The sequence below is a fragment of the Balaenoptera ricei genome, chromosome 9 (assembly GCF_028023285.1).
Source record: "Balaenoptera ricei isolate mBalRic1 chromosome 9, mBalRic1.hap2, whole genome shotgun sequence".
Classification (NCBI taxonomy): Eukaryota; Metazoa; Chordata; class Mammalia; order Artiodactyla; family Balaenopteridae; genus Balaenoptera; species Balaenoptera ricei.
Genome location: NC_082647.1, coordinates 101,016,593 through 101,036,455, shown reverse-complemented (window position 1 = coordinate 101,036,455; position 19,863 = coordinate 101,016,593). Strand labels below are relative to the sequence as shown.

General features: G+C 41.6%; 1 protein-coding gene across 2 annotated transcripts in view; it reads right to left on the bottom strand.

The window, feature by feature from the left end:
- Positions 1-19,863, bottom strand: part of POU6F2 (POU class 6 homeobox 2) — a 468,326-nt gene that overhangs the window by 51,075 nt on the left and 397,388 nt on the right. The gene's annotated exons all lie outside the window — the stretch shown is intronic.

The following is a 19,863-nucleotide window of genomic DNA, read 5'->3' as shown; positions in this document are numbered from 1 at the left end:
TGGAAGGGAGATACTCTCCATCAACACTGGGCTGCTTAATGGAGCCTGGGTTTGGGAGTCGCCCCAGGAGGGAGGGAGGTGGGCCCCAGGGGCGAGGTGGGACCTTAGGATCTTCCCAGGTGGAGAAATAATTTTGGAGAAGTCCCTGGGTTTTGTTTGCTAGACTAAATAAAACTTGGAGAAAAGGTCTTCTTTGCTTGAGGCAACCAGACTGAATGTGGGATTAAAACAGGATGGGAGTAGGGGTGGAGGAGAGGAAGAGATTTTAGGGATTTATGCAAATGAGTTTATCATTTTCAATTGTGAATTGCAGTTTCATATCTGGTAAGGCAGACGCCTCACCCCACATCCTTCTCCAAGGATGAAGGAAACCAAAGTCAGGAGAAATAGAAACCTCCAGCCTCTGTGCTCTCAGAGGCTAAGTCTAGGGTTGGGACTTTTCGGGCGGGCTCACTTGAACCATGGGATTCAAGGTCAAGGAGAAAGGTTCCCTGGTGAATGGTCAGGTTGACATCAGCTTGCTGTTTTAGCTCATATGCAGCCTTCCCTTGGCCTCTTTGCTGGGACAAGACTGAGCTAGGGAGGAATCTGACAGGGGAATTGGGGCCGGGGGGTGGGGGGGGGGACGGGGGGGTGGGGGGGAGAGCCACCCAAGGAGGAGGTTATTTCTGCCAAATTTTGTTTTTCCGTGGAGGCCAATTCAATATTCTTTATCCTGCCAATTTTCCACGTCACAGGTTTTCAGGCCTTCTGACCATGAGGCAGAAGTGTAGCTTGAACTAAAATCTGCATTTAGGTTAATGACTAGATATAAATGCAAGAAACATTTAAACTATTTTCACAGTAATGGTTTTGATACATGAATTTCATTTGTATTTATTCTAGGGTGTTATTTTTTCCCATATAGTTCCTCTCAAGTACAGCAATTGTTGTGTATGATAATGCATTTTCCATCACCAGTTCCCACATCCATGAAATTCCTGCATTTAGCAGAAACCTGCCAAGACTAAGACTTGGTAGAAAAAAATTAATGCCATACTTTATTCAAGTCCTAGAAGCTCTTCTAAAGATGCCTCTTTTTTTTTTAACTTTCTTCTTTACTTTCTCTTTACTGTCTCAGTTTCTCGTCTTTTTCTTTCTTTTCCTTTTTCCCTCCCTCTTCCTCTCAAAACATATTTTATTACTTAATTCCTTTGGAAATTTGCCTAGAGTTTATGTCATCTGATGAGGATGGAAATACTAATTGTCAGAGGAAATATCAAAAAGGACAAGAATTTAATAATTCTCCCCCCCCATTAATGTGATATCCTTATCTTATTGGTTTCTTTATTCTTTTACAACGAAATTTCACAGCACTAGTTCTACAGTAATTCCATTGACCCCGCACATTTTTTAGCAATGAAAATCCACTTTCAGCTCATTACATTATGTGTCTTTTGCCTTTATCTCTCTCCTAAAAGATAATAATGATTTTCCTTTTAAGGAGAAAAATAAAATTCTCATTCATTAGCCTAAAGAGAAACCCTGTCTTATCCCAGATTACCACCATGGGATTTAAAATTCAGGTTGGCCTTGATCTTGGTTTTCTGAGGATATTTGTACAATGTATAGGAGGCAAGTAGTGGTATATGTTGAATGGAAACTCTCCTTGTTTTTGGCTTGACTCCCTAAAGTGAAAGAGTTTATAGTGTGTTCTTTTCTTTCACTTCCAAAGTGAGAAGACCACTTGAGGAATACCTTCCCCAAATGGTCAGGATGGACACTGCCCAGAGGTACACAATTCTCAGGTCATGTGCCAGTTGATATGTTTACATTTCTTTTCATGCAATACGAGCTGAAATCATAATGAAATTCCTGAATTTCAGGGAGCTCTCAAAATAAGGTTCTTAATCTCAAAGAAAGATTAAATTATGTGCAATTTGGTTTTAATGTTGAATATGCAATTTTGTCCACGAATTTTGAGTGAAACATTTAAATCAATACCTACAGAATGCTTTCTAAAGAAGATAGACAGTGCTTCCTATTTAATGAAGAGAAAATATTTTTAAAAATTGGAAGACATTTCCCTAACATCTAGGTCAATCAAAAATTCACATAGGTAATTTTGGAATTACTCTCTGGATACAATACAATAGTGTAGATGAGAATTCCCAACATTTAGGACACTAGTGTGTTGTTCAGCAATAGTCCCATGTAGTCACAATAAATTCAGGCATTATATAAAGGATAAACTGTTGTTCTGAATATAAAACAAAGCAGCTACTTAAAATCAGGCTCTGGGCCTTTGTGTTATAGGGCCAGGAATGGGAACACTTCTACTGTTTTGGAAGATTGCTTCAGCGACCATAGATGTACAGATTTTGTTTATTTTTTTAACGTTTACTCTCTCTATATCCCGGTCCTAGATTGAAATCCAATCTGTTCCTGTTTTTGCAGCCTTTCTCTCTTAATGAAGCAAATGCCAACTCGATGGCTCTCTTACTTGCATCCCGAGGTCTCTGTGAAGGGTGTAGGGCTCTGGGGAGATGCCTTGCTGGCCCCTGGAAGCAGAGTTGGAAGTGAAGGCAGGGGAGTGAGTGGTATATACAGAGAGCAGGTACAAGTCAATCTGTAAGCTGACAGCATTTCAGATGGACCGTTGGTGTTGCCGATGGATGCAGCTTCCTAAATATCTTTTGGCTTTTCTGTCTGGGACTGCCAAGGCAGGGATGTAATATGCATTAAGATACGTGGTGGGGACGGGGGAGGGGATGGTCAGGAAACCATAAGTGTTCTCTTCATCACCTTGGGTCATGTCACTCTGTATTGTCCCCAGTCATGTCATATTAGCAGTGTTCCTCTCAATACTTCTTCTTGATTGGAGACTCGGGGGAGATTTGGACAGGGGGGAGCCCAGGCACAATAAATGCACATAATGAGCATGTCAACGTTCTAGGACCAACTGGATATTTTGCAGACACTGCCAAGTGTCTGCCTTCAGATCTTTCATTGCCAATGCACCTAACCAGCAAAGGATGGCCCAAATGAGGTCTGACTGTGCTACATCCTTGTGTTTGCAACAGACCAGTGCGAAAGACATGCTGCATTCTGGTGCACGCTTGTTTATAAATGTGGTAGCTCTCAAAGCAGGATTTGCAGAGAGTCCTCCTGTCACATCCAAATGGATTCTGGGCCTTGAATACATCAAGCTATAGTTCTATAATTCTCAGATAGTCTAAAAACCTACTAATAGAAACACTAATTCCTTAAGACAGCCCCCTGAATTTTAGAGAATAAAAATAACAGGATAATAAAACAAAAATAGTTTTGTACCGGTAAGCAAAGGCTTCAAACCTCACAGAGCCTGGTCTATCCATTCATGCAGTTGAGGGCATCCGCTCTGAAACCAGACTGCCTTGGCTTGTGACTTTAAGGAAACCATGCTTCATACTCTTATAGGTTAAATGGGTGTAAACAGGGCACCACTGTTCACAGAGTTATGATGAGAATTAAATGAGATAACATGTGCAAAAAAGTGTTGGAATAATACTTGGCATATGTCATGTTCTAAAACAGTGCTAGCTATTACCCTCATGGTTCATATTGTGCAGCAGGATTCTGAACTGATTAATTTATCAGAATTAGAACTCACCTCCACAAATAGCTTTTTACTCTGGAAGTAATGTGAACACAGTAACTGTAGTCTCCATTTTTATACTTTAAATTGTACTCTCTAATTTTATTTTGCTTATTTTAAAACAGTAGCTTGAAGAAAGCGATTAGCTAAGTAATGTGATTGTTAGATGACATGAGTTGTATAATTGAAAAGATAAATATGGGGTTTAAAGATATTTCAGACTGGAAGACATCTGAAAGAAGTAGTTAAAGCATGACCTCACCTGCTGGCCTCTCATATTTGATCACGTATAGAGAAATTTATAGAGAAAGCAGTGTTTTGATTCTGAGGCCAGGGTAGGTAGGTGGCAGAAAAGCAAGAGAAGACCTTTTTTTTTCTGGTCTGTTTTATCTCACGCTTAGTTTACAACATTTGTTAGGGTTCCAGAAGGACACCCATTTTGCAGTTTAATTCCTGCCTCATGTCAAACTATGGTGAATGAGTCTATCCCACAGTTGTTAATTTGATAGTGAAGGCATGCAGGAAGTAGATTCATTAAAAAAAATTTCCCTTGGGATTTGCAATGGTTGATTTTTCCATTCACGTATTGATAGGGATATTGGGTAGTCATCTCATAATGAGAATAAATCCATATTCCCAAATCCATAGTGCTCTATGCACATCCTTATTATCTGTGCAACACTAAATGGTGATGCAAAGAAAAACTCTGATACAGTTTCTTCAAGGAGGACTCTTAGATGGTGTCATCTGTGTGACATCACATAAATGTCACCAGAGATAATGTGGTGGGGTATCCAAATCTTGCCCCGTCTTCTCTTTCTCTGAAAGACTCACATTCTACAGCCTGCTAAAGAATTCAGGGTTCTTGAATCTGAGCCTTAGTAGTCACAATATTGTTCATGAAAATTTGCTGATTACAGTATTCTATTAGTATAAATCTTACTTACAAAAATATGGCAGCATGACGCAGCACCTTGGCTATAGTGTTATATTCTATGTCTATGTCTTTGTACCAGGAGGACCTTATGAATTCAGCTGGCTCAAACCTTTCTTTGGAGCATAATTGCTCATGATCTATAGTTTTATCATTCTCCTTATGATCTATGTGAATTTTACAGAGTATGGATTTTGGAGCAGCTCTTTTTGCTACTAACTTTTCAATTTAAAACTCTGGAACTGTGGTGCCATTTGTTTTCAAATGAGGATGCTCGTGAACACATTCATCACAATTCACTCCCCATTTAAGGTCTGAAATGACTTGCAGTGGCTGCCTAGGAACAGGAGGGCAAACGTGGCTCTTCGTTCCCACACGCTAGGTCCTTGACTTTTCTTACGCTGCAAAACGTGTTTCTTGGTTCCTTGGGACCCTTTTAACCAAATCAGTATTTCCACTTCTTACCCTCAAGACTTCTCTTCAAGGTCAAGGAAATACCGGTAGACAAATTCTGGAAGGGCGGCCATATTCATCTCAATGACCCACCCGATGTGTGTTTTATCCTACTAGGTTTTTTCCCTTTGGTCTCATGATTATTATGTGTTATGAAACCCTCATCACAGAAATCAGTTTTGTGAGTTTTCTTTTATTTTTTAATTTTAATGTTTATTTTTGGCCGCACTACACAGCATGTGGGATCTTAGTTCCTCGACCAGGGATCGAACCTGTGCCCCCTGTAGTGGTATCGCGGAGTCTTAACCGCTGGACCTCCGGAGAAGTCTCAGTTTTGTGAGCTTTAATATTGAGTCAAGCTTTGCTGCTTGCTCTCTGCCCGCTTCCCTGGAGAGATGGCAACGTGCTACATGCTGCCCGTCCTACTCTCTACCAACCGAAAGTCTCCATTTCCATGGCTGAGACGTCTCAGACTGGAGTGCATGAGATGTGCCGTGATGACTCTCAGATACTGCAACGTCCTAAAATACCTTCGAGTCATCAACGTAAAGTCACACTGATTTCAGTCTAGTCTCAAAATGAATTATATTTAATTTATTTTAATTTTGTGGCCAACTGTAAGTATAGTAATTTTCTATTAATGCTCCAGTAACTTTCTATCAACACCCAGCTACACTGGCTAACAGAGGAATTTTGTAAACGACCTAAAGTCTGAGGTTGAGTTTCCCAGAACCAGGATGGAGGGGGAAGGGAGGAACTCCAATCTGGCAGGGGCTGGAGTGTGAGTTCCCACCCCCGAGGCAAGGAAGCTGGGTGTCCACACTCAACACCTGACAGTCCAGTTCACATCTGTGAGGTGGAGGAGAAGCGTGGGACCCAAATCCCTGGGTATTGTTGGCTCTTTGCTCTTGGGACAAAGTGGAGTCTTTGGAAGAAGAGCTGCTCGTGCTGGTTTCTTAAAGCCCCCCAAGACAGGGGCAACTTACAGAAAAGAAGGATTCCAGGGGATGTGGGTGGAACTTGAACAATTATGGCTACAGGGCAAATGTCACTCCCTTTCACTCATTAAAGTCTTTACCCTGCAAACATTTATTCAGGACCCACTATGTTTTGGGCACAGTGTGAGAGAGATGGTGTGAATGACAGAGTGACATGTTCCCTACCCTCTGGGGGCTTATAGTCAAAGAGGGAAAGAGATCTGGTAGGAAGAGATGGGAAGTAGGAAAAGATGAGCTGTCCAGGGAGCAGTATCCAGACCTGGAGGGGGTGGCAGTCTGGGGTGGGGTCAGTGAGAGAAGAGGTGGTGGGTTCAAAGAGACCTGGGAGGGCAGCTCCGAGTCTGTCTCTGTCTACCTTGTGCTCGCTCAGAGTTGCACAGAAATGTGACTGGCAGTGAATGAACCATTCTATCTGAAAAGGGAAAGGGGAGCAGCACAGGGTAAGGATTAAGAGCTTGCATTCTGGAACTAGATTGCCTGGGTTCCAATCATGAAGCTGCCAGTAACTTGCTGTACCTTTCTGCTAAGGTCTGAATGTTTGTGCACCCCCTCCCTCCAATTCATATGTTGAAATCTTAACCCCCAAAGATGGTGGTATTAGAAGATGGGGCCTTTGGAAGGTGCTTAAGTCACAGGGGTGGAGCCCTCACGAATGGGATTAGTGCCCTTATGAAAAGAGACCCCGTAGATATCTTTAGCCCCTTTCACCACATGAGGACACAGTGAGAAAGCACTGTGAATCAGGAGAGGGCTCTCAACAGAACTCAACCATGCTGGTGCCTTGATCTTGGACTTCCCAGCCTCCAGAACTGTGAGAAATAAATTTTTGGTTTATTAAGCCACCCAGTCTGTGGTGTTTTGTTATAGCAGCCTGAAAGGACTAAAACACTTTCTGTGTCTCAGTTTTTTCAGTGTTCGTAAACTGGGGATAATAATACGAGTAACGACATGATGGGGATGCTGTGAAAAATACATGAGTTAATATATGCAAAATACTAGAAGAGTTCCTGGCATACGGTAAGCACTATGCAAATTTTGCTATAATAATTTTTATTCCTTCCAGGAACTTCTGGCCATACTATTGTTTAGGTTTGCATCCCCTCTGCCCCTCACTCCCTTGAGGGGAGTCACAATGGGGCTTTTTGCAGATCCTCAACTACCCTGGGGTGTTTACACTTGCTGTTTCTACATCTGCAACCCTTTCTCATTCACACCTCTCTTCTCCCAGGTCACCTCCATAGAGACACCTTTCTTGACTACTTTATCTAAAAAGCACTCCCTTTCTTTTAAAGATTCATGCCAAAACATGTACAAGGAAATGATACAATGTCGGGGATTCATTCTGAAATAATCTGTGCAGTGGGGAGAAGGGGTGGGGATATAGAAGAGGGTCTGGTGTTGATCACTGTAGAACCTAGGTGGTGGATATATATGGTTCATTATGCTATTTTTTCTACTTTTACATGTGCTTGCAATTTTCCGTAATACAAAGTTTAAAAAAATTCCCTTTCACTCTCCATCTAGTTTTCTCATGTATTTCACAGCACTTGTAGAGTCTAATATTACATTAGTCATTTGTGTATACTCTTCATCCCTCTCTCTAGAATATAGATTTTGGTTCACTGCTGTATCTTCAGCACCCAGGCACCCAGCAGGCCCTCAGTCAACATGGATTGAATGAACATATGAAGGAGTGAGTCAAAGATATCTAGGCCTGACTGGGATCTTGGTGAGAGTTGGACCCTTCAATTTACAGAAAAGAGTGAAAATTTTGGAGGAAATTTGTCTAAACTCATCTTTTTAAAAACACAGCACCATACTTTAGAGTCTCTCACACCCGCTGGACTGACTGACCAGAGCCTTGAATATGGGTGACTCAGTCCTGAGGGTTCGTGAATAATCCCTGATGGGTCAGTTCCTCGTGTGAGTCAGCGCCTGCACTTAAAGCATTCCTCTCAGCTGCCCAGGCAGACTCCCCTAAGGAATTCTGGGAATATCCCAGGATATAAAAACAATGGCAGCATCTAAGGATGAAGGCTCTTCCCTGGACCAAAAGCATCCCTGGAAATTGCATGCCGAGAATCGAGTGGGGATGGGGCTGCGTGGAGGGCTTAGGCTCCAGGTTTAATGTTACTTGGGAGCTGAAGCATAAGGAGGCAGTGAATGAGGGCTTTCATTTATTTTTTTATCCTTGGGCTGTGTTGCTGGAGATGGAGTTGGGCTATGGGGTTTGCATCCCCAGCCCAGCACCATGGACTAGAGCAAAGCTCCTGCAGACAGCAGCACGGGCAGGAGCAGAAGGGGCTGTTTTCCCCAGATAAGGATGGATCCATGTGTCCCTTTGAGGCTAGGTGGCAGAGTGTGACATCAGTGTAGGAGGGGCATGCTCTCCCTTCGTGCAGCCTCACTGTGGTGGGACTTCAGGAGGTGTCGACCACTTGGGCATTTACATGGTCTGTGGTTCCTGGAGGTCACTGGGGGCAGTGTCAAAAGTGAGGTTCTATTCAGATGGCTTTGCAAACCCTGCACATCAATGCAGGTGAACAGAGGGGAGACTATGGGCACATGTGGATGCCCTGGAGAGTTTTCTAGAAGGACACTGGAGAGAGAGGTGGATTCTGCAGAGGGCCCGGGTCCAGGTTCTGCAGGATGACTGATGAGATCTGCACTGAGGGAACAGGGACCCCTTGAGGGAGGGGAAGGAAATAAGTCTGGCCAGCACACTGTGATTGGCTGCAAACTATTAGAAAGCTCTCCGATGGGAGGCATTTCTTTTTTATTTTTAAATTTACTGATAAAATTGTCAAGCCCAGCGTTGAGGGGGGAAAAACTAGTGTTTAACTTACCCCAATACATTTGATTTGGAAGCAGAGAGGTCAGTATTATGGAAACTCACCAACACGAAATCAGATTTTATCTAAGTTATATGCAGGCCAATACTGTATTACCACCAGCTTACACATCTCATTTCCTTTTCTGTCTTGCCCTCCATTTAATAACCTGAAAATCTATCTTTTTATTGAGTTTCATGCTATTTTTCTACTTACATACAATAGCGCTCCTCTCACCAATTGCCTACTGTCATGGCACATTAGTTAGGTGAATTTGTTGATATTTCAAAATTATTCTTTCTGTATCTTTTATTCTATCATCCAGTTTAAATAAGTGATTGGGAGCACTCCTGTGATGAAAGAAAAAAGGCTAATTTTTTTAAAGAATAAATTGCTTCCCTGGTACAGCAATTGGTATTATTCCAGTTTCTAGCTACGGGAAAGCAGGGGACACTCTTGCCCCACCTATGTCTAATTTACTTAAATTACTCCCCAACACTGGTTGAGCCCCTGCAGGGAAAACAGGTGCTGTTGAGGGCCGAAGAAAGACAAGAAAGGATGAGGCACTCAAAGAAAGACAAGGCATGGTCTGCCCTGCGGAGCCTCAGGACAATTCTGTTCATCAGATACTTCCCCGTAAACATGGGGCAGGCGCTGAGCCAGGCCCCAGGGATACAGAGGTGAACAAGGCAAGAGTCTTTTGCCTTGATGTGCTCCCTAATTGACGAATTGCTGATTTCCACCCCGTGTAGCCAGTGCTGTAAGAAAGGGGTGCCCGGAGCCCAGATGAGGGGCCCTCACTAGACCTCAGGCGTGCAAACCACTTAGGATCTTAGAATCAAAAAGGATGATTAGGAGTTGATTGGGGAAGAGTTGGGAATGGGAGAAAGAAGGCTTCTCAACCACTGGGAATAGAATGGAGGGCAGAGAAAGCATTTCATGGGTGTGAAGCCACTGCATTGGTACTTGGATATTTTGGGACCGTGAAGTGAGGGAGGGGAGTGGCAGATGATGGGGTGAGATGTGAGATTATGGAGGGAGCACTTGGTGTGTCACCTTCATTCTGTATGGGAGGGCGGAGAGACATGATCAGATCTGAGGTTTAGAATGGTCACTCTGGTGACTGAGCTGGACTAGGGTGGGGGTGGGTCAGCCTGGAGGCAGAGAAGATCAGGAGGCAAAGACCAGGGGCTGCCCTTCAGTGGGAGAAGGGGTGTGGCTTGGGGTAACTTTGCACTTGGAATACAGACTAGTTTGCTATCCATTGATTCAACAAACATTGACCACTGACTATATGTCTCTCCCTCAAAGAGCTTCCAGGGTGTGGGAAGACAGGTGTGTAGATAGATAAATTAAGAGCCAATGGTGCAAATCCAAATCACAATCAGAGATTACCTCACACCTGTTAGAATGACTATCATCAAACAGACAAGAAATAAGAGGTGTTGGTGAGGATGTAAAGAGAAGGGATCATGCACTGTTGGGGGGAATGGAAATTGGTGCAGCTACTATGGGAAACAGTATGGAGGGTCCTCAAAAAATTAAAAATAGAGCTACCCTATGATCCAGAAACTCCACTTCTGTATATTTATTTGAAGAAAACAAAAACACTAACTTGCAAATATATCTGCGCCCTCCTGTTCACTGCAGCATTATTTACAATAGGCACGACAAGGAAGCAACCTAAGTATCCATTAATGGCTGCATAAAGAAAATGTGGTGTACATATAAATATATATTATATATCATTATATATAAAATGGAATACTATTCAGCCATAAAAAGGAATAAAATCTTGCCATTTGCACAACATGGATGGACCGCAGGGCATTATGCTAAGTGACATGAGTCAGACAGAGAAAGACAAATACTGTGTGACGCCACTTATATGTGAACAGCAGCAACACCAACGGCCCAAGCTCACAGATACAGAGAACAGACTGGTGGTCGCCAGAGGTGGGGGGTAGGCTAAATGGATGAAGGCGGTCAAGAGGTACAAATGCCCAGTAATGAAATATATGTCATGGAGAAGTAACGTACAGCATGGGGACTATAGTTAATAATACTGCATTGGGTATTCGCAAGTTGATAAAAGAGTAGATCTTAAAAGTTCTCATCCCGAGAAGAAAGATTTCTAACTATGTGTGGGGATGGATGTTAACTGGACTTACTGTGGTGGTCATTTCCCAATACATACAAATGTCAAACCATTTTGTTGTGCACTTGATACTAATATAATGTGGTATGTAAATTATGTCTCAGTAAAATATAAAACGAGCCACAAGCGTCGGGGTAGCAGTGTGATCGGTGACCTGGGGGAACACTGGGGAACTGGCTAGCTCACTAAGGGAAGAGAGGCATGTGAGGGAAGCTTCACAAAATAATTGCTAGGAAGCAGATCAACTAGGCAGACAGGAGAAGAAGGGCAGTTAGAGCTGAAGAAAGAATAAGCACAAAATTATGGAAACATCAGAATGCCTGGTGTGTTTGGAATGGCCAGAGTTAGGGCAGCAGATGGGGCTGGGAAAATTCTGAGATGGGTTCTGAAGGCAGAGAAAGAAGGTAGGAAAATAGAAATTAGGAAGCACATGTATGAATGGCATGCATGTGTTCATATGGAATAGAGCATCTCCTGAGAGATTCCTTGCAAGCTGTTGCTTTGAAAGCACCTAAATATTCCCATCTTTTTGCAATATAATGGAGACAGCCTTAACAGCTTTGTAGCTCGGGAAGCAACACTGATTGATGGTCATTAAATCACAAAATATTTTCATTTATTTTATATAAAGGGAAATCTAAACAACTGATGACTGACCAAAAAAAAAAACAAAAACAAAAACAAAAACCAACAATTGAATTTTGAATAATTAAAAACAAAGCCATCATCTTTTAAAATATGGGATGTTCTCTGTTACAAAAAATTACAAAGATGGATTATAAGTGATAAATTGTATCTCTGTATCCAACCGTCATATCCATGGCTGGGTACACGTGTGAAGACTGAGCTGTGATTTTGTAAACTGGGGATATGTGCATACGTATGGCTGATTCACTTCACTGTCCAGCAGAAACTGGCACAACATTGTGAAGCAACTATACCCCAATTAAAAACAAAACAAACAAAAAACTTTAATTTTATAAATTAATTATAAGGGTTGTATTAGTTTATGACAAGATTTGAAGTCTCTGAGAATCTGCCCAGAGAAGATGGAAGTCTTTTATTTACTTTGGGGCTATTTTACTCCTGAATATGTATATTTTCTATAGATATTAATTTTACCATGGAAACTCAAGAAACTTTTTAGAAGTCCAAACTAGTTCAATCCATCACTTATACAGAACAAAACATATGCTTCCTCTTTCTTGCATCCCAATAAACACATTGGTTATTAAAATATGCTTGTAACAAATGTTACACATAATATCTTGGTTTTATTCACACATGGGCAGTGTAGAGCCTTGTCTAAGCTGTTACTGAATTTTATTTTTATGCATAATGGTTTGCTTGCCTCATAAAATTTATTCACTGAACAGCTATTGTAGAAGAAAGCTAGTCAGAAGATATGCTATTCTTCCCACAAAACAATACTACATTTGGGTCATGCATTATTTTCTCCCAAGGACCAGCAGAAATCAACCTATTTACTGTTGGTGTGTAACCTTTCAAACTTCTACTTTCTTGAATTTACAGGGGGATCAAATTAACCATTTGATTCCACTATAGGGAGAAGACAATGCATTTCTGGTCATGTCACATCCATCTTTAAGTGACATCCTTAAGCATTTATGATGGTTCCTTTGCTGTCAAGAGTACAGGGGTACAGAGTACAGCTCCACACCCATGTCAGATGTGCCGCAGCCTCAGTGCCCAGAAGAGAACTTTGCAATTAGGAAAAACAAATGGTCCAAATTATTAGAGAAAACATGACTCTGTAGAAAGGGAAAGATAAGCACAAGAAAGAGAAAGCAAAAAAACATGACCAGAACGCTCAGAGGTAAATAAAATCCTTCTGCGTTCACAAAATATATTGGTTATAGGTTGTTCTAAAAACATTAGGCTAACAGTAGAACCACTACCTGTAGGATCCGTAAGCCAAGAAAATATAAAAAGTTGTTGTAGAGATCACTTGGGAAGTTTCCATTAATAAAACCGAACATAGGTTAAAAAACATAAAGCTTAATCTCACCAAGAGCAAAAGCAAGGCTGTGTCGGAATTTTCCACATTTAGGGAGAAAAGAGCAAGACGTCACTGACTGAAGAAACCAATCTACCCCATCAGCACTGAGAAAAATATGTTTAAAATGTTCTTGGCAATACTGGTAACTACAGAGGAAAGCCTGGAAGTGCATTTATAGGCAGAAACTAGGTAAACTAGTGATGGAGGAGAGCATGTGAAATTGCTGGAAGTCAGGGCAGCCGGGTTCTCTTCCTGAGTCAGCTGCTAAGTGGGCGTGGCGCCTTGCCCTGGCCCTGCTCCATTTCCTTGTCTGTAAAGTGAGAAAGCTGAACTAGGTCAGTGGTTTTCAAAATACGGTCCCTGATGGGCAGTTAAGCCACAGTGGTTTCAGGGACGTGTGTTACGGAGTTAGCCTCCCCTGAGGAATACCCCTGCTAAACACTGAGGCCCACCATCATCCCTGGTGCTGCTCCAAGGCCTGGAGAAATCACGATTTCCCTCTTCCCCTCTCTGATAGCTCTGCAGGGTTTGGGCTGCAGGCCAGCTCCAGGAACGTTCAGGTCCTCTGGAGAGGGCTGGGAGAACGGGCTTTCTACCGCAGTGGTCCTCAACGTGGGGCCCAGGGACCAGCAACCTCACATCACCTGGGAGCTGAAAACGCAAACTCTCAGCCTTCACCCCAGACCTGCTGAGTCAGAAGCTCTGGGCCAGGAGTGGCATTCTGGGTTTTAACAGCAGTTCTGGTGAGGCGGATGCACACTAAAGCCTGAGAACCCTGAACTGGGTGACCTCGAAAGCGCCTTCAAAGAGTAAACTTCCATCATGACGCTCAACTGGTGGAATAAAACTGAAAACAGTGCTGTAATGTTTTGAGTTCTATTCCTGTAAGAGTTACTAAATAAATATGTTAAATAAAAAATGATTTCTAAATCTGCTTTAGCCAGCGGGGATATAAGGCTGTCAGGGCTTATAGCAAGTTTCTGAAACGACCGTGCTGTTCACGGACTTTGGGGCTGGCGCCCAGCAGCCAGTAGGCAGCAGCTTGGTACCTGCACATCCTGGGCTGAGACTGGGGCTCCACGCTTTTCCCATGGGATCAGACCTAGCACACTGTTCTATCACAGGGAACAGCAATAGAATTTGAAATCTGTAACAGATTTTTAATAAAAAACGAATTATCTGATGTTAAAAGATAAACAACTGCAAATCAACCAGGCAAAGGCTTTCAAGGACAAAAGCAAAGAGTTAGAACTGCCATATCCCAGTTTGTCCAAATACTGAAGAAAACCACTGCAGAAGGGAGAAAAGAGGGCCCGTCATCACTATGAAACTTGGGCAGAGATACAGCTGCTGGGGTTTTGTATCCGTATAGCTTCAGCATGGAACTCCAGAATCATTTGGGCTTTCGGGGGGATGTATTCCTGTGTCTGGATAGTAGAAAGTTTTATTCATGCTTTATTTGATTTTTCAGATGATCATGTATACTGTTTACTATGTGTTTGGTATATTACTTAAAAAAAATAAGAGCACATTTTAAAATTCCTTATGCCTTTATGCGTCTCTATTGCAGTAATGGAAGGAAAAAATAAAGCAAAATGTCCAAGTGTAAAAAAAGGAAGAAAAGACAATATATAACGTTAGAGGTGATCGTATAATCACTGTATAGAAAACATCACTTAAATAAAATAAAATACAGAAGCAGAAAATGAAAAAAAAAACATATTAAATAAACAAGTTTACTTTTCCAAAATTTTGGTTTCAAGAATTTGGACAAATTGAGCAAGAGAGTCATATGGCTTTTAAAGAAAACGCCATCAAGTAACAAGGGGAAATGTAATTTCTTAGAATTTATCAAAATAAATTGGAAGTTCGTAATGTCTTTAGGACAACGTATTTTTAGCTTTAGCTCTACATGCTAGCAAGCAATGATATTCTGGTAGAACATTTGAAAATTACAGCAATTCTAAAGTGTGTCTAGTGAAACCCTGGTCCTGGATTGTTTCTGGAATAAAAGGTTTGGGAACCTGTGTGAAGCATCTACCTCTTGGTGATTTACAAAAGAAAACCCATTCAGCTTGTTTAACTCTGCATTTCCCAATAATATTTGATCATGGTGCCCCCTTTGCATGTGATACCACGAACATCCCTAGAACATGCATTCTATGTTATACGCGCTGAGAAAAGCTGGATGATGTATTACTTTGTTATCCATAGAGTTAACAAACAGGCCAGTGGAATAAGCTTGTGATCCACTTCGGCTATTGTCATCAACTATTTTTAAAGGAAGGACTTTATATTTCAAACCTAGGTGCTCCAGGAACCATCCAGGTCTGAACAAAATTCCCTCTGGTGCTTTTTTAATGTTCATGCAAATTGGCTAAGATAAAATTTATTGACTGCAAAAGAACCCTGCAGACCGCACAAACTTTAAGCATTCACAAACACAGCTGCATTACCATTCAGTGAGCAGGATGGCAATATTTTTGAATTGCTGTTAGGTGAAGTATCACCATGAAATGAGCACAAGGGTATCTGATGGTGACCTCATTGTTACCACCCAACACAGCACCTTTTATATCCCAGGAAGAATTCAGAATGGAATGGAACGGAATCAGAAAGCAAGCACATGTGTTAGAAATGAAACCCTCAAGAGTGGAAAACTGGAAGATGGTTCTCTGTACTGGTATGTGGGGATTTGGAAGAGGGCCACGTGTGTCCATGTGTGTCTATTTTAAAAGCTATAGGTTTCGAACTCGACCTGTGGCTGACTTGCCTAAGTCTAGCTTGAGAATAATACTCTTTTATTTTTTATTGTATGCACCATAGTAGATATTTGCTAAACAGAGAGAAAAAATGGCCACTAAGGCTTTCATTTTGTTTTTAAATCTTCAATGTTGACAAAACCAAGAAACACATATTTTCATACATCTAAGATATTGCAATTAAGAAAAAAAATGTTTGTATTAAGAAGAAAGTTTACCAAGTTACATTTGGTTCTCTAGTTTCCTTAGTTTCTGCAACCATAGCATTTTTTGTTAACCTTAAAAATATTCGCGCTGCAGTGACCTAAATGGGAAGGAAATCCAAAAAAGGGGGGATATAGGTATACATATAGCTGATTCACTTTGCTGTACAGTAGAAACTAACACAGTATTGTAAAGCAACTAGACTCCAATAAAAATTTTTAAAAAATAAATAAAAAATAAAAATATTCACGGTTAAATTTATTTGCACCTACAGATTTGTTGCTTTGCTCACAGTTATGAGAAAGGCAGGGTATGCAAAGATGTTGGTTTGGCTACACCCGAAGTTCCAAAAAGGGAGATCTGGGGGCATCCCAGTGTCCAGCACACCTAGCCTCCCCAGGCCGCTGTTTCCAACAGTGTCCATGGGGAGTAAGAAAAGCATTCACCTTGTGGCATCTGTCTGAAGTTCAATGCCCAGACACACAGTAAATGCTCAAAAGACATGTTATTATATGCTTATCACTGGGCTCTTAATACTCCAGCCACTCTGAATAACTTGCTGCTTCTAGAACCCAAGGGTCTCTTACCTCCCCAGCCTCTGACTAGAATATTTCTCTCTCACTGGTGAGCTTCTGCCCAGCCCAGAACCAACAAGATCTGCCTTCTCAGGCCTACCCCGGGGCAGAATGAAGCGCTCCGGTCTGTTATTCCTGTAGAACTGTGTGTGTGATTCTAGTGTATCAACAGCTTGTCACAGTGTAACTAATTGTAGCCGTGCCCCACCTCCTCCTCTTCCTCCAGGACCCTGAGCAACCCAAGAGCAGAGGCTTCCCTTCCTGCACCCCTGGCACTGAGCACAGCGTCTTGTGAGGCAGGCACTGTGTGTTTGTTGAATGAATACAGGAAAGAGAGGAGGGGTCATTTGTGACGCACTGATACTCTTCCCATAGCAAGGATTTGAGATTTACAGAACCCATTGTTTCCTTTTCTACCTTCGCCCTAAGGAAGTCCAGGGTTAAGTTTAATGAGAAATTGTAGAAATATTAGCCTAGGCATTCGGTGTCTTTCACTCTGCATGGATTTGGGTGTTTTATCAACTCTGCTTACGAGTACTATATGTTTTTGATCATAAGCCCTCTCAGATCACTTTTGGGAGTTGACAGGTTGTAAATTACATATATGCAAGTAACAACATCTTCTAAACTCTGGCCTTCAAAAACACTTAGGTATTACTATCTGATCAGAATTCACCCCTCTACTTAGAAGGATTGATTTATATTGCAAAGCTTCCAATTGTGTTCTGAATCAGCTTGACCCAGTATAGTTCGCTCCCATTCTGTGTTTACAGGGGTATAGCTAAGACGTGGGAGGTGAGGGATCTTTCCTGAATGTGGTCCATATGGCAGCAATATAGATGCTGGAACAAAGGGAAAGATAAGTTGAATCATTCATTCAGCATATATTTACTGAGTGCCTGTCACGTGCCTGGCGCTATTCTAGGTACCACAGGTACAGCAGGGAGCAAGATTGACATGGGGGACAAGGTGCCTGCAGTCTGGTGGGGGGAGACAGAAGTAAATGGGTAGGCAATGGACAAGATAATTTTAGGTAGCAGGAAGAGCTAGGAAGAAACTAAAACAGGAAAATGTGATAGAGTGACTCGCGGGGGCAGAGGGAACAGATACTTTAGATCATGTGGTCAAGAGACATCTCTCTGAGAAGGTGAGACTTGAGGTGAGAGTTTACAGACAAGAGAAAGCCAGCATGTAAATAACTGGACACTGAATTGGGCAGAGGGAGGAAAACATGTGCAAAGGTCCTGAGGCAGAAACAAGCAAGGCTGTTTACAAGCCCAGGTTTGAAAAACATTTGTAATTATTTGAATATTGGTTATTTTAGTTTATACCCCATACACATGGCAGATTTTTTTGGTAAAGAATCACAAAAAAGAATCACAAAATACCTGCTGTATAGCACAGGTATAAGCTGTGTAAGCACAGCTTAATACTCTGTAATAACCTGAATGGGAAAAGAATTTGAAAAAGAATAGACACATGTATATGTATAACTGAATCACTTTGCTGTACACCTGAAACTAACACAACATTGTTAATCAACTATACTGAAATATACAAAACAAATTTAAAAAAAAGAATCATCAAATAACTGCAGACAGCAACTGACTCTTCAGTGTTCAACTCCTTTGTTACCCTACATGTCTACAGACCTCAGACACAATCACCACTATAAGCACACTTTGAGTTGCAGTGTATTTTGCTAAAACTTTAAAAACTTTACAAGGTTTTTAACATGGTGATCTGTCACTGCTATTGCAAAAAGGAAACAGCCCAGCCATGGTGTCTGGTCCAAGCCCCGGAGTATTTGATCTGAACCAATTGCAAGTATTTCTAAGGATGGAGTATCTGTTATTTTATGAGACACAGCCAGTAAAATTCCTTTCTCTAGATGTTCAGTGGAACAAATAAGAACCACTGGGGCTAGTTTGGATTTATCCCCAACTCTCTGACCTCTAACTGGGCAGTGTTTAGGATTATTGAATCGGCCTTTGGATTAAAAATCTTTGAGTTCCTTTCACTTTGCCCCAGCTTCCCCTTCCCCCCTCCCCGTGTCCTCAAGTCCATTCTCTATGTCTACATCTTTATTCCTGCCCTGCCACTAGGTTCATCAGTACCATTTTTTTTTTTTTTTAAGATTCCATATATATGCGTTAGCATACAGTATTTGTTTTTCTCTTTCCGACTTACTTCACTCTGTATGACAGACTCTAGGTCCATCCACCTCACTACAAATAACTCAATTTCGTTTCTTTTTATGGCTGAGGAATATTCCATTGTATATATGTGCCACATCGACATATATACACTACCAAATGTAAAATAGATAGCTAGTGGGAAGCAGCCTCATAGCACAGGAAGATCAGCTCCGTGCTTTGTGACGACCTAGAGGGATGGGATAGGGAGGATGGGAGGGAGGCTCAAGAGGGAGGGGAAATGGGGATATATGTATGCATATGGCTGATTCACTTTGTTGTACAACAGAAACTAACACAGTATTGTGAAGCAATTATACTCCAATAGAGATCTATTAAAAAAAAATCTTTGAGTTCCTTATGTTTGAAAGATCTGTCATTTACCACATATTTTAAGACCCTTATCTGGGGGGCCCATTTGCTATATTTAAATTTAGCATTTTTGGAGAGGATGACAGAATTAAAACACTCTGCCTTTGCAGAAATGGGTGAGAGAGGACAGAAAAATTGAAGCTGTATCTCCACGCGGCCTCATGCAACAGGAAAGAAAGAGGAAACTGAAGCTCAGAGAAGTTGCCCAGATTTGTATAGGTGCAGAAACCCCTGACTTTTTAAAACATGTGCAGCTTTCCCTGCTCTTGGATCATTGCTGCGGCTTCATGTAACCCTTCTGGGTTCTGGTCAAAGGATAAACATCTCTGAGTGACTTCTATGGACTCTGCTGATTTCGATACCCTACCGGTAAAGAGAAAAGAGGTCACAGACGGCTCTTAATGCTGAAGAGTTTACATCATTGGAGTAATCTAATTAGGGCTCTTTGAGCTCCTGATCAAAGGAAGTTTAACATTTTCCTATAAGAACAAGCTAAAATATTGCAGGAGACAGCAGTATAGAAAGTTTCTGTCACCTGGTGGTTTAGATTGAGGCTCTCATTTCATAGGTAAAGGAAAATCTCAGCTTCTGGGGTTCCTAGAAGCATGAATCACATCAGATCACCAGGATTTCTAGATGAGGGTTTTTAAAAACTGTTCTAATCTTGTACATGGAAATATTTAAAATGCACTGCCAATGTCACTACCTTCTTTTACCCTTTATCACTTTTATTACATACAAGGTA